Source organism: Portunus trituberculatus, chromosome 19, assembly GCF_017591435.1.
Source record: "Portunus trituberculatus isolate SZX2019 chromosome 19, ASM1759143v1, whole genome shotgun sequence".
Classification (NCBI taxonomy): domain Eukaryota; kingdom Metazoa; phylum Arthropoda; class Malacostraca; order Decapoda; family Portunidae; genus Portunus; species Portunus trituberculatus.
This window is the reverse complement of record NC_059273.1, coordinates 2257501-2272481: the sequence shown is the minus strand read 5'-3', so window position 1 is coordinate 2272481 and position 14981 is coordinate 2257501.

Sequence of the window (14981 nt, the reverse complement as noted above, 5' to 3'; positions counted from 1 at the left end):
ACGGAATAATGAGGACGTTATTGGAATATAGAAGAGCAGGTGGAGGTGGAGGAGGAGGAGGAGGAGGAGGAGGAAGAGGAGGAGGAGGAGGAGGAGGAGGAGGAGGAGGAGGAGGAGGAGGAAATGGAGGAAAATTTCATGATTGCTGTACATTCGGCAAACATCTGAGAGAGCGAGCGAGAGGCAAAGAAAACAATCACATCCTTTTTTCTCCCTCTCTCTCTCTCTCTCTCTCTCTCTCACACACACACACACACACACACACACACACACACACACACACTCCACCCTCCACACTCCCCTCCATCCTTATCCAACGCAACGCCCCATTAAAAAAAAAAAAACACTAACATGCATTTAAAAAAAAAAAAGTGATAACACATTTCATTTTAAGATTTTTCCCCTCAACGGTACTGTCCTTTTCCTCCTTTCCCCGCCTCCTCCCCTCTCACCCTATAATTGCAAGAGCGGGGAAGAGATGGATGAGGTGAAAGAGAGGAACGAGAAGAACGAAGTGAGAGGGAATGGGGAATGAAGAGGTGGGATAACAGTAAAGGCGGGAATAGGAAAAGAAGTGAGGAAGGAAAGGAAGAAGAAGGGAGGAGGAACAAGATGAGATGGCGTTACAAGAAAGACAGTGAGAGAAGGTAGGAAAGAACAGTAGGGAAAAGTCGAAAGAGGAGGAAAAGGGGAGAAGAGAGGAGGAAGAATGGATACTGAGAGCGAAGAAGGAGGGAAAAAAGACTGAAAAGAGAATGAAGAAGCTATAAAAATAAATGTAGAAGAAAAGAGATTTAAAAAAAAGGAGAAGAAAGGAGGAACAGAAAGAAAAGGAGGTTAAATGGAAATGTGAAGGCTGAAGAATTAGAGAGAGAGAGAGAGAGAGAGAGAGAGAGAGAGAGAGAGAGAGAGAGAGAGAGAGAGAGAGAGAGAGAGAGAGAGAGAGAGAGAGAGAGAGAGAGAGAGAGAGAGAGAGAGAGAGAGAGAGAGAGAGAGAGAGAGAGAGAGAGAGAGAGAGAGAGAGAGAGAGAGAGAGAGAGAGAGAGAGAGAGAGAGAAAACAAAATATCTCAATGTACAAAAAAAAAGAAATAATAAACGGAAACATATATTTCAAGCAACAAGGAAATTTAAGAAAACACTCACACTTGCTCTCACTTCCACTCTCACTAGCTCTCCCCCGCTTAATGTCCAGCAATAAGGAACCTGTCATGATTTCATCCATTATTCTCATGTCACCCTCGCCCATTTCTCCTCCATTCCTTCAGCCCACGTCCAAGAGTTAAAAGGTTAAGAAAGCCTTGATTAGTTCCATTAAATTTTGACGCAATCCATCATACATTTGTTTCACTCGAGAGGAGAGAATGGAGCGAGGGAGAGGGAGAAGGGGAAGAGAGGGAGAGAGAGAGGGGGTAAGAAACACGGAAAAGCGAAAAGACTCAGGTAAAAGGAGGAAGGAATGCGAAAGAAGAAGAAAGGAGGAAGAAGAGTAAAGAAAAGAGAGTGAGAGAGAGGGAATGAAAGATAGAAAGAGAGAAAAAGGTGAAAAAATAGGAGACAAGACGAAAGATTGAGGAGTAGCAGAAGGAAAAGTGAGAAAAGAGGAAAATAGAAAGAAAAACGAAGAAGGAAAACAAAGAGAGGAAAGCCGAAAAAGAAGGAGAAATAAAGAAGAATAGGAGGAGGAAAGAAGGAAGATGAAAAAAAAAAGTTTAGAATGCTTTTATGTAAAGAGAAAAAGAATAAAACGAAACACTTGAGACACATTCTTGACTGAACGAGGTCTTGACTTTGTGTTGAGTGGTAGTTCTTATTTTCTGCGTTATAAAGAAGAGGGCATCAAGAGGAGGAGGAAGAGGAGGAGGAGGAGGAGGAGGAGGAGGAGGAGGAGGAGGAAAGAGGAGGAGGTAAAAAAAAAACGGATGAAAGAAGAAAACTATGACATGAGAAACACCACACATGAAAAGTAAAATAATGAAAATAGAAAATAAAACTAGAAAAATAAAAAAAAAGTAGAAGAAAATAAGGAAAAGAAAGTAGAAGTAGACACGTGAAAAAGAAAGGAGGAAAATATTAGGTAAAAAAAGGGTTAAAAAGAGAAAGCTATGACATGAGAAACACCACACAAGAAAAATATAAAAATGAAAAAAAAAAAAATTGGAAAAAAAAAGAAAAAAAGAATGTAGAGGAAAATGAGTAAAAATTAGGTGTAGACACGCATAAGAGAGAAACTGAACTCGAACTCACGAACAACTAAATAATAAAACCGAACCGTAATCCGTATAAAAAGAACACATTTGTCGAATCATTTCTCACTGTGCCAAAAAAAAAAAAAAAGAGGAAACAAGTTTATTCTCTCAATGTAGGAAAAAGTGGTACTGGAAAATGAAAAAAAAAGAATAATTCGATTTAAAGATTCCAATTCAAACATTAAGTATATTTATCTATTTTTCTTTCTTTATTCTACTTCTGAAACTCTTGAGGCAAAGCTTTTTCTGTTCCATGATTTAATTCCCAAAGTTTTTGTTCATTACTGAGAGAGAGAGAGAGAGAGAGAGAGAGAGAGAGAGAGAGAGAGAGAGAGAGAGAGAGAGAGAGAGAGAGAGAGAGAGAGAGAGTAATTTTTGTCTCCTTTATCTACATTTTATCGTAAACTTCATAACAACAACAATAAAAAGAGTGTGGAGAATATATGACATCTAGAAACATAGAGAAATAAATAAAAATAAATAAATAGATAGAGACTCACCACAACCTCACAATTTTTAACTACTAATTTCTACATAAACTCCCACGGTCTACACTCCTGAAAAAAAAAAAATCAAAATCGTGCATGCTAAATCATTCATGACATCCAGTAATTCACAAGCTATGGACAAACACTTTGGGTGCATTAGATACATGAATAAATACATTGCACCAGTACTATAATACCGTACCTATCTACATCTATTAAAGGGATAATCTGAATACGTTTTGTATCAGTGTTTAAAGAGGTGGAATGGAAATACAGTAAAAAGGGTTTGATTCTCTATAATTTGTGACATTTTAGGACATTTTTATAAAGCATTTTTTTTTATACATTTGTTTTATCTTCTACTTTTTTTTATATTTCGGTCGAGAGTTGGTATTTTGCTTCTCTCTCTCTCTCTCTCTCTCTCTCTCTCTCTCTCTCTCTCTCTCTCTCTCTCTCTCTCTCTCTCTCTCTCTCTCTCTCTCTATCTATCTATCTATCTCTGTCTCGGTAAGCAGTAGTAGAAATGCTTAAAAGAATGAAAACTTTAAGATAATGACATGCCTCTTAGGGTTACTGAGAGAGAGAGAGAGAGAGAGAGAGAGAGAGAGAGAGAGAGAGAGAGAGAGAGAGAGAGAGAGAGAGAGAGAGAGAGAGAGAAAACACACACACACACACACACACACACACACACACACACACACACACACACACACACACACACACACACACAAACACAAGAAAAAAATAGAAAAAAAATAGAAAAAACACCAAAAGAAAGAGGAAAACTAAACATAGTAAATGACCTTTTCAAAAATCAAATAAATCACTTAAAGAGAAGAAGTGAAGAAAAAAGTTCCTCGACAAGAATAAAATGGTGAAGAAGAGGTAACATTCTGTAGGTCAGTCCATAAAGGTTAGTTGTAGTAGTAGTAGCAGCAGCAGTAGTAGTAGTAGTAGTAGTAATAGTAGTAGTAGTAGTAGTAGTAGTAGTAGTAGTAATAACAGCAGTAACAAAAAAATACAACACCAGCAGGAACAACAACAACACTAACACCAAGAACGTGATAAGTAAAGGTAATGGTATTAATGTTACACTTCACTTTTCTTTTAGGGAACCAACACTCAAATGTGCCTTTTATTAATATTTTTGTTGCTCTTGGCTGGCTTCTCTCCTGCATAAACAAGACAATAACAAAAACAACACCAATAATAATAACAATGAAAGCTAAGCCCCCACCATTCCTACACCCAGCTCGTTACTTTCACCCTATATCATTGGTATCAGCGTGGCGTGACAGGCTTACAATCACCGCCCATTCACCTCAGTTTCATGAAGAGGTCATTTACTGGGCGTGATTTACCTCCAGATATCTAATGTATGTAGATTCTGCCGGTAATATATTTGTCGGCAGCACAGGAAGGAATAATAATGTTGCTGTTGTTGTTGTTGTGGTTCATGCTGTTGTTGTTGTGGTTGTTGTTGTTAGTGGCGATGGTGATGGGGTAAATAGTGGTAGTAAGAGTCAAATAGTGGTAGTATGAGTCCTCTTTTACTTTTTTCCTCCTGTTCCTTTTCTTTTATCTCCTCCTTCTCCTTCCTCCTCCTCCTCCTCCTCCTCCTCCTCCTACTACTACTACTACTACTACTACTACTACTACTACTACTGCTGCTACTACTACTACTACCACTACTACTACCAATGAGAATAATAACAAGAAAAATAAAAATAAACTTGAGGAATGTCAAGTAAAGACGAAACTGGGAAAAGTCCGTGAAAACAAAAACAAAAAAAGGAGGAAAGTTTGATGATGGAAAACAGAAAATACTCATTAAGACTAAGAAATCATAAAGTCCTTAATTGAAGGAAAGCAGCACAGGAGGAGGAGGAGGAGGAGGAGGAGGAGGAGGAGGAGGAGGAAAAAAAGAATAGAAGAATAAGAAAAAACTTGAACCCAGTAAATTACTCTACGTCACTCTCGAGGACGAACATGGAAGAAGAAGAAAAACGAAGCGAAAAAAAGCGTCTCTCTCTCTCTCTCTCTCTCTCTCTCTCTCTCTCTCTCTGTGTGTGTGTGTGTGTGTGTGTGTGTGTGTGTGTGTGTGTGTGTGTGTGTGTGTGTGTGTTTGTGTGTCCATGTTCCCTCTTTCGTATTTCTAAAAACAACCTGGGTGTCTTGTGATCTCTAATTGGCAACACTCAAGTACACATAAGAAATTACTCGCCTCACAAGTGTCCAAATAAAAAAAAAAGTAAGAAAGGTAAACTACACACAAAAAAGAGCGAAGTTAATATAAAAGTAGGTCTAATCAAGGCATTGGTCGGAGTATGCTAAGGAAACTAATGAAGAAAAAGAGAAAAAGCCCCTACGAAAAAGTGTATTTCTAGTTACACAACTCTCGTCTTGAATTTATTTTTTCCTTTTGTATATTTTTCTTTCGTGTTTGCATTTTTTTTCCCAGACCTTAGTGTTGTGCTGAAAAGAGAAAGTGAGGGAATGTGTTGCTGTCTTTTTTTTTTTTTTATTATTATTTGTTGTCTGACCTAGTTGCTGCATTGTTGTTATTGTTGGTGTTGTTCTGAGGGCGCCGGGGTGATGGTGGCGGTGTTGCTCTTGCTGGTGTTGTTATGTTAATTGCTCTTCTTGGTATGCTTCCCTAGCGCTGGAATGTAATAACTTGTATATATGTTGTGTGTGTTGATTTGTCTGACACACGACTATGCTTCTTGTGTGTTCATTACCATTACTGTCATTACTATCGTTGCTACCACTGCCACCACTACATCTACTACTATTACAACAACAACTATTACTACTAAGATACCACTAACAAAACAAGCGAAAGGCGGAATAAAAAGGAAACTAATCTAACTTTACCCCACAGCTAAACTATTCACTCGTAACCCTTGTTCATCTAAATAACCTGATTCCCATTTATCCTTTCATGGTTCCTCCTCTCTTGGTTCATCTGACGCTCACTTTTCACCATCACTTAATCATGCCAACACGTCTTCTTCATTTATTTCTCTTCATTTATTTTTCTCGTCTTCGTTTTCGTCTTCCTTCTCTCCGCCACCTCCGTACCTTCATCTTTCACCCATTCACCCGCTCTCCCTCTCTCTCACGCCATGCTGTCATTAATTCAAGAGACAATCACAGGAAGTCAAATATAGAACGCGCCACCACTTCTCCTGACGAAATATTAACGCGAGCTGTACCGACCATTAGTTTTTCTCATGTATTTTTTTCCCACTTTTTTTTCTTTTGTTGATCGAGGCTGACGTACAAATGTGGTAGGATATGAAAGTTAAATGTAGTTGTGGGAAAAAAAATAATAGTGAGATCAAACGAAAAAATATAACGACAGGTGTACTGACGTGCTCGCCTCACGAAAGCCTGGATCAGTGAGTACGTGAGGTGACTGCTGATTGATTGGCTATTAACACCTCATCAACGAAGTCATATGACGCTTCGCCTGTAAACAGTGAAAACGGTCGGTAATCAGAGGTTATGGTAATTGGTGCGGCGATAATGCGAGAGAAAGTTAAATAAGATTGCACAAGTCACGCCAGTACATGCAGTTCATCTTTTGTTAGGTTTACGAGTACTCTATTTTTATCTGTATTGTAGAATCCAAATTATACACAAACAATCCAGTGAAATGCATCAAATCACATCATATTTCTATCATTTTTTTTTTACCCTGCAGCGTCTTACTCTTTATCATGACAAATTGTGGTGGTGATATGACAGAGAGAGAAGCCGGATACCATGAACCAGCAACACTGACATATCTTGAAGCACAGTGACCTGCCCTCTATGTTTTACTCTATTTCTGACTGGCATTTAAAGAGACTCTGACGTACCGCATCTTGTAAGGCCAGAAAGTAAGATTAATGTGGCAATACAGAAGCATCAGTAGAACTTTCATTAACGTTACAACTCTCCATGTTTGTGTTACGGACTTTCTTCTTTAAGTTGCCCTTAAGCCAAACTGAATTATGTACATCTAATTTTCTTACGCAGGAGATTATTTAGTTTTCCTTACTTTTTATTTGTTATCGCTGACGGGGAACATGAAGTATCTCCGCCTGAGTAAGAGAGTTTCTGCTGATACCTGTCGCTTGCTTCACCGAGGTATTCAAAATTTTAATATGATTCAGTTCAATACCAAACTCTGCCAAAGTAATATAACAAAATACTTCGGTGCACTTTATTTATCTTTATATTATTACGACAAACACTGAATTATCTTTATATTATTATAAACTCTAAATTTCTGAAGTTTATGAAGTAGTTATTGAAACACTCGCCCCTGTATAAGATTACGCTTCCAGTGTGTACCAGAAACAGTTTCGTAATAGAAACTTGCTAACAAAAGAACTTGAACTTAATAGTACGAAGCAAAGTTATAGGATTTCAGAAGTTCATACAAAAGAGATACGAACACTCCTTTTATAATGTAATTTATAATGTATATAAAACCATGAAGTCATAGAAACCTTTAACAAAAGCAAACAAACAAGGCAGCAGTATTTCCAAAGCTTCACTCAATTCAAATCCACACTCATGCAATATAATTTCTAGTGAACATAAAAGTATAACGCAATAGAAACACGTCACCTTTCATATGAATTTCAAAATACCACAACTAAGATCCATCAGATAATAACTCTTTACTACACAAACCAATCTAACTATTCGTCTCACCTTCCACAACTTAATTTCAACCTTAGACTAACACCAACTTGACTCAAATTTAATGCAAAACTTTACATCATTTTACCTGTATACCTGATCCTGACTCATCTCATCTTCCTCTACCTGGGAGCCTCACCTGGCCAATCATAACATTTATCTCTCCTCATCTCTCCCGCGCCTTGAGTGTCCCAGGTGGCTTCTTGCGTCACGTCTTGTTAGCAGTGCGAAGGGAAACACCTGAACACCGCCACGTGTTTGTAATCACCAGGTGTTAATTGGATTCTGTTGAGAACGTGTGTGTGTGTGTGTGTGTGTGTGTGTGTGTGTGTGTGTGTGTGTGTGTGTCTCTCTCTCTCTCTCTCTCTCTCTCTCTCTCTCTCTCTGTATCTATCTACCTACGTTCCTATATGTTTTCTATTTCTCTTTCTACCTCACTATCTAGCATGCATCTATCTACCTTTTATTCGTGTTATCCCTCAGGTTTTATCCATCACCAAATCCTCCTACATGTGTTCAGGATTAAGAGAAAAATGAACTGTTATACCTCTCCACACACACACCCACACCCACACCCACACCCACACCCACACACACACACACACACACACACACACATTCTTCACTCTTTCACTCAATTCTTCTCTCTTAATTTCATCTTCAGACACTACGCACGAACTCCACTCTACACCTCTTCCACAAGTCCACCTTGCAAGAAAATTTTCAGAAACAACTTAATCCCTGTCTCTTCCTCCAGGTGTGTGCAAAAACCTCCGAGTGTTTTGTTTCCTTCACTTCCGCGACCATTTCATCATTCAGCCTTTGTTTCTGAGGTCATATTGCACTTAGAGAGAGAGAGAGAGAGAGAGAGAGAGAGAGAGAGAGAGAGAGAGAGAGAGAGTAAAAACAATACTTCACATTCTCTGTTAAATATTGTAACACTCTCAACCCAAAGTATGAGTGATGGTTTTAATTTAATTTTTTTCTTCTATTTGAATGTTGAAAAATACGAGAACTGATATAACTAGATTGCAGTGTATATTAATCATTTGTCATTCCCTGCCTTTCCTCCCTCCCTTCCTCACTTCCTTCCCTTGCACACTTCTGAGAGTTTTCTGGCCGAGTTTCAGTGTTTCACTCGTCAAGTTTCAGTGTTGCTTCAATCTCCGACTGTAGTCTCGCTGGAACAGAGCCGCATTTATTGCTCTGGGAAGCAGGGAGAGTACGAATATACCTCCACGAATATTACTTTCTACCCTGAGAGAGAGAGAGAGAGAGAGAGAGAGAGAGAGAGAGAGAGAGAGAGAGAGAGAGAGAGAGAGAGAGAGAGAGAGAAACACACTTCTCTCTTCTGGGTTCCTGTTAGGTGCTCAGTCACTAAATCTTGGCGGTATATCAAAAGGGAGCGAGACGGACACAGGCAGAGAGAGACGCGGACAAAGACAGAGAGGGAGAGTTAGTGAGGACAGGAAAAAAAATCTCGCGACTCTCCACCCTTCTAAACACACACAAGCAAGGGGGGGAAGGAATGAGGAAAGGAGTCCACGGGCAGGGATTCAGAAATGGAGTCTAGGGTAGAAAGGGAGGGAGAGAGAGAGAGAGAGAGAGAGAGAAGAGAGAGAGAGAGAGAGAGAGAGATGAGAGAGAGAGGAAGAAGAGAAATGAGAGACAGAAGAGAGAGAGAGAGAGAGAGAGAGAGAGAGAGAGAGAGAGAGAGAGAGAGAGAGAGAGAGAGAGAAAAGAATGAGGAAGGGATAATAAAAAAAAAAAAACTGATGGAGGGAGTATGAGAGAGAGCGGAAAGGGATAGAGAGGAGGAGAGGAAAATAGAAAGTAGGAAGAGGGGGAGAGATGAAAAAAGCTCAGGTGAGGTAGAAACGGAAGAGAAGGAAGGAGAGAGGAATGGAGAGGAAGAGGAAAACAGAGAAACAATAACTTGAGATGGTATAACGAGAATGAAAAAGAAATAAAGGAGGAAGAAAGATGGAAGGAGAGGAAACATAATACAGGAAGGATACAGAGATACAGATAAAGAGAAGAAGGATAAGGGAAAAGAAGGTAGGCAAAGTAGGTACATGGTGAATGAAGAGAGGAAATATGGAAGAAGGAATATAGAACAAGGAAGAATAAGGAAAAAAACGATGGAAGGAATAGGAAAGAAAAAAGGCAAGGAAGGAGAATAACATTGAAAGTAGGTATGTAATGAAGGAAAGAAGGCAGAATGAAATGAAAGAAAAATGAAGAAAAACCGAGTAAAAGAGAAAAAAGGAAGACGAGGAAACTAAAGGATATCACAGAACAGTCCACATAAAAGAAGAAAAAGGGACATATGGCGGAAAGGAAGAGAGAAAGAGAGAAATGAAAAGGAAGGAATGATAAAGAAAAGGAGAAACAAGGAAAGACCGAGAAAGAGGAAGATACAAAGTTTGAGGGACGGAGGGAAGAGGAAGGAGGAAAAAAAAAAAAAGAAAAGAAGTTAGGGTAAGGGTGGGAGAAGGGAATGACCGCCTCACCTTTAGTCGTAGTTGCATTAACCTAAACTGAGCAGCAAACAACCCGCCCCCTTAACACCAGCGCACTGCCTCTCCCCGCACAACACAGGTAAACAATGCTATAATGAAGCAAACAAACAAACATAACCAAACGCCCCAACACTGCTTCCACCGGAGTATTAAATAAAGATTCGTGTTTAAAGAAAAAAAATATTGTACCTCGTGTGTGTGTGTGTGTGTGTGTGTGTGTGTGTGTGTGTGTGTGTGTGCACGCTGATCCCTTTATGGTGTTTTCTTATTTCTTTTTCCGTATGCGTTTTTTTTATGCTTGCTTTTATATTTCGATAGAGAGGTGGATATACATACACACATACAGACATTCATATATACACACAAACACTTTCCAAGGTACGAGTATCAGTGGCTCAGTGGGCAAAATCTACACTAAACATGTACAGTAGCCAGGTTCGTTTCCCGGTTCCGACGTATATTCATTAATGTCACATCTCTATTTCCCATTAAAATAAGCTTACACTGTGTGGCTGCTTCAGTATCGCGGGCTTCAGACGAGTTAGGCGCAATGTATGGCTGGAATACAATTGCTATGTGTGTTATTTACTTACTTATGGTGGAGTTGTTGCATTCTTGTAGGCCGCAATATGGCTATACTTACAATAATGTGTGTGTGTGTGTGTGTGTGTGTGTGTGTGAAAATTCTTTCCCGAATTCAGATCTTTTTAATGTAGTCTGACCTTAAAAAAAAAAAAAAAAAAAAAAACGTGCATTTTATATCATGCATTTTTATCGTTTTTCCTTTATATGTTTAGTTTTTTTACGTTGTTGGTGGTGGTGGCAGTGGTGTGTGTGTGTGTGTGTGTGTGTGTGTGTGTGTGTGTGTGTGTGTGTGTGTGTGTGTGCGGGTGGATGTGGTTATCGCTTTTAAAACCACCAGTTAAAGGCTTTTTTTTTTTTTGTCTAACTTTAATGTATTTCACTACGTTTTTACAATTTCCATCACGAACCTAATTGCATGCGTACCACACTCAACTCTAAACATTACAATTTTACCTTCACCTGTAACTACACTAATCAGAGTCGCTATTATGTATACTCTACCTTTGAATTACAACGGTGCATAGGAACAACACCTGTGCTGGTCACGTTCACAACAAGCTGTCTTTCTCAGTCCCTAATGATGCACAGACACATATGCTACCTACCAGTGCCACAGCCCCACGAAACGCCAATCCAGCCTTCACAAAGCATGAGGTAATTTGAGACCAGGTGTTAACATGCAGGTGAGACACAAAAATTTACCTGCCTCAAAGGTGACCTGTATGTAATTATGTTACCGCCACGCCCCACGCCTCTTTGTTTCCCTATTGCTCTTCTTCTCCCTCTCCTCTTCCTATTTCGTCCATGTTATCGTATTCCTTCTCCTCTGTGTTGGTATAGTGTTCCTATTTCTTTTTATTTCATTACATCTCTCACTTAGCGTTCCTTTATGTTCCACCACCACGTAAACCACCACCACGACCACCAAACTCTTGTTATTATCCTTATTCTTGTTCTTGCTCTACCTTCTCTTCATCCTTTTCATTCCGATCCTCCAAGTCCCCTCTTCCCCCTCCCTCCTCCCCTCTTCCCTCTTCCATGCAAGTCATTAACACAGGATTATTAACGAATATTATTTGTTTCATGCACCGGATTTCTCGAATTCTACACATACCTTGAGTCATTATTACCCGCTGCAAACTGGATTAAGGTCAGGTGAGGGTGATGTGGGAAGGTGAGGGTAAGATAAGGGGTGTTAGTGGCTGGGATGGGAGTATAAGTGGTGTGATAGGTGAGCAGGAAAGTAGAGTGGTAAGAGAGGAAAATAGGGAAAAAAGAAAGAGGTAAGGTGGGAAAATGGGAAATCAAGGGATGATAAAACTACACATAAGGAGAAAAGAGTAAAGAAAGGGGTAAAGAAGTCAGAGAAGAGAAAACTGTGATAGGAGAATTGGAAAGGGATTGGCGGGTATTAGCGGGAAGGGAACAAAATGAAAGGGAATGGTGGAGGATATGGGGAAAGTGTGAAAAATGGATAAAAAAAGGTAATCCTAAGAGCATTTCTGCCCGCGATTAACTCTGTGCATTGTTACATTTTAAACCAATAGTATTTTTCCATGTAAACAATCACACCAGCTTTGCACGCCCGTTTTAAATGTATGTTATTCCCATAAAGCTCAAGGATTATTTTTATTTCTAACTCTGCCACAACAATAGGGAGATTTGTCTTATATCTACATCTCCCTCCAAACAGAACTAACAGCTACTTTTTATCTGAAACTTCGATAAAACTAATACGTTTCTTCTTTACTGTTGACAGAGAACACTAATAAATATTTCCTCTGCAGAACTTCAGGGCAACTCAGATTATTTTGTTTCCAGCACTCACACGAAACTAATAAATACTCTAACTTACTCTTCCTAATAAATAAACATAACTTTTCTATTCACTGACATCGCACGGAGTTATTTATCTGCAAACCTTGTGAAAGAATAAGTCAATATGAAAAATAACCATCACTTTCAAACAAAATACTCTAACTTACTCTTCCTTCTAAACAAACATAACTTTTCCATTCATTGACATCGCACGGGGTTATTTATTTACAAATCTCGTGATATATAAAGTCAATATGAAAAATAACCATCACTTTCAAACATTCTCTAAAAGGACAACGCGTTCAGTTAATTTCACTACTCGTCTCTCTATTTAATTTCCACGCCCGCCAGATGTCATTAAGGCGACTTTTGATCTTTGGGAACTCGTCGATAAGAAGTCAGGTGTGTAGTCAGGTGTTACCTCAGGCAATCCCGTGGCGCTTAATTATTCTATTCCAAGACGTCTTCCTAATCTATCTAATCTTCATCTCATGTGTAAATCTTCTTGCAGTCACGTCCTTATTTCATCTCGTTGCGGGTTTCTGGTCTTCTCATTCCCATCGCTTTTTACTTTTTGTTTTTGTTTTATGTTCTAATGGTTCAATCCCTCCCATACTTCCATTTAGTCATAATATTCCTATCACCAGTGGCATCACTCCTTAAGTTTGTTTTTTTGTAAGATATTATTTCTGTCCAAATTCCGACATTCACCCTACACCCCGCTTTACTTTACGTTCTAATTTTCACCTTCCTCCTCAGACTTGTTTATGTTCTAACTCGTGGTGCAATACGTTAGGTCAGATTAGGAAAACAATTGACATATCTAAAATACTTCTTGTGTCTAAAACAAATACAAATACTTCAATATAGTTATGAAAATTTGAAGATGCGTTAAGCGAAACTTTACATCATGAGTGTTGATGGGTGAAATTTACATGGATTTCTTATTATTTCAATTGTAAGACTAGTTATAAAGGAAAAATAAAGACAAAAAGTCCTGCTCCTCTTTACATACACGAGCATTTCACCTAAATTTAACTATGGCATCTAATGATTCTAAAATGTAAGCATTATACATTGGAGGAAAATTTCATAAGACCTTCCTCTTCCACCACCAATGGAATGCTTCGTCGAGTTGGAGCAATGCACACGTCAACCAATAGGAAGGCTCTGACGTGGGGAAGGGGCGGAGTCTGCTCGACACGTTATTGCGAATGGACTATGAGGAGGAAATGAGTTAAGAGGGAAAAGCGAAAGGAGGAGGAGGAGGAGGAGGAGGAGGAGGAGGAGGAGGAGGAGGAGGAGGAGGAGGAGGAGGAGGAGGAGGAGGAGGAGGTAAATGGTGGAGGGAAAGAAAGAGAGCGGAGCGATATAACCATTAATGGAAGAAAAAGTTTAGATCCATCGAAGCCGCGTCTCTCTCTCTCTCTCTCTCTCTCTCTCTCTCTCTCTCTCTCTTTCTAGTCACATTTTTCCACTCGATTTCATAAACTTCCACTTTCTACTTTTGCTGATTTTTTTTTTTTTTGACTATCTTCATTTCACGTTCTATTTCATTCTTGTCATTTTCACACATTTGTAACTCACTCTCTCTCTCTCTCTCTCTCTCTCTCTCTCTCTCTCTCTCTCTCTCTCTCTCTCTCTCTCTCTCTCTTCTGATAATGGCAAATATAAAAAAAAATAAAAAGTTTGTTTCAGTGATTATCTCAAGATTAAAAAGGTTTTCCTATAGCTCCCTCCTCCTCTCTCTCTCTCTCTCTCTCTCTCTCTCTCTCTCTCTCTCTCTCTCTCTCTCTCTCTCTCATTTATACGTGTCTCCGCAGCACTTTGCTCTCTCGTTCACCCTCACTCAATCTTTGTCTCTCCTTTTTCCAATTTCCTTTTTTAATTATTTGTCTTGCGGGTCAAAACAAGTAAAGTGGATTCTATTTTCGACGCAGAAAAAGATCCTTAAACCCTAACACCTCAAAAACCACGGAAATGAGAGAGAAAGAGATAAATGAGAAAATCTGAGGAAAAATGCAAAAAAAAAACGGCAAAACCACAGATATTTTCACCTCAAGTTATATGGCGGTGTTTTATTTTTCATCAGAAACCTTTTAGTGGTTCTATACGGAGCGGAAAATCCCTTGACGGCCGCATAATAGCACGAAAGTTTACTCTGAATCACTAGATAGACGGACCAATAATAAAAGTTTCCCCTCTGGCATACTCTCAAACAAAAAACGGGTCACGCGATTTTGCTTTGCTTGCAGAGAACCGCTTCCTGTCCCACCCTGATAATATGGACGCAGTTTCTTACTCTTTATTTTTGTTCTTCACTTTTCCATTCAAATGATTTTTTTTTCCCATTTCTTTTGCAGCAGGATAGTAGTGTGAAGTAGAAACAGGTGAATGAATGGTTGAGGTTTTTTTCCCTGATAATGGTGACAAATACCCTAATGATTTTGGTGTGACAGTGGTGTGAAGCAGAAACGGGTTAATGGTGCAGATTTTTTTTTTTCCATGATAATGTTGATGAATTTCAAACTTTTTACCCATCACTTTTCTACCTAATGATTTTAAACCCCAGACAATAATATTTTTGGAGGGTGGTGTGGCGCATAAACGTGGGAGGGAAGT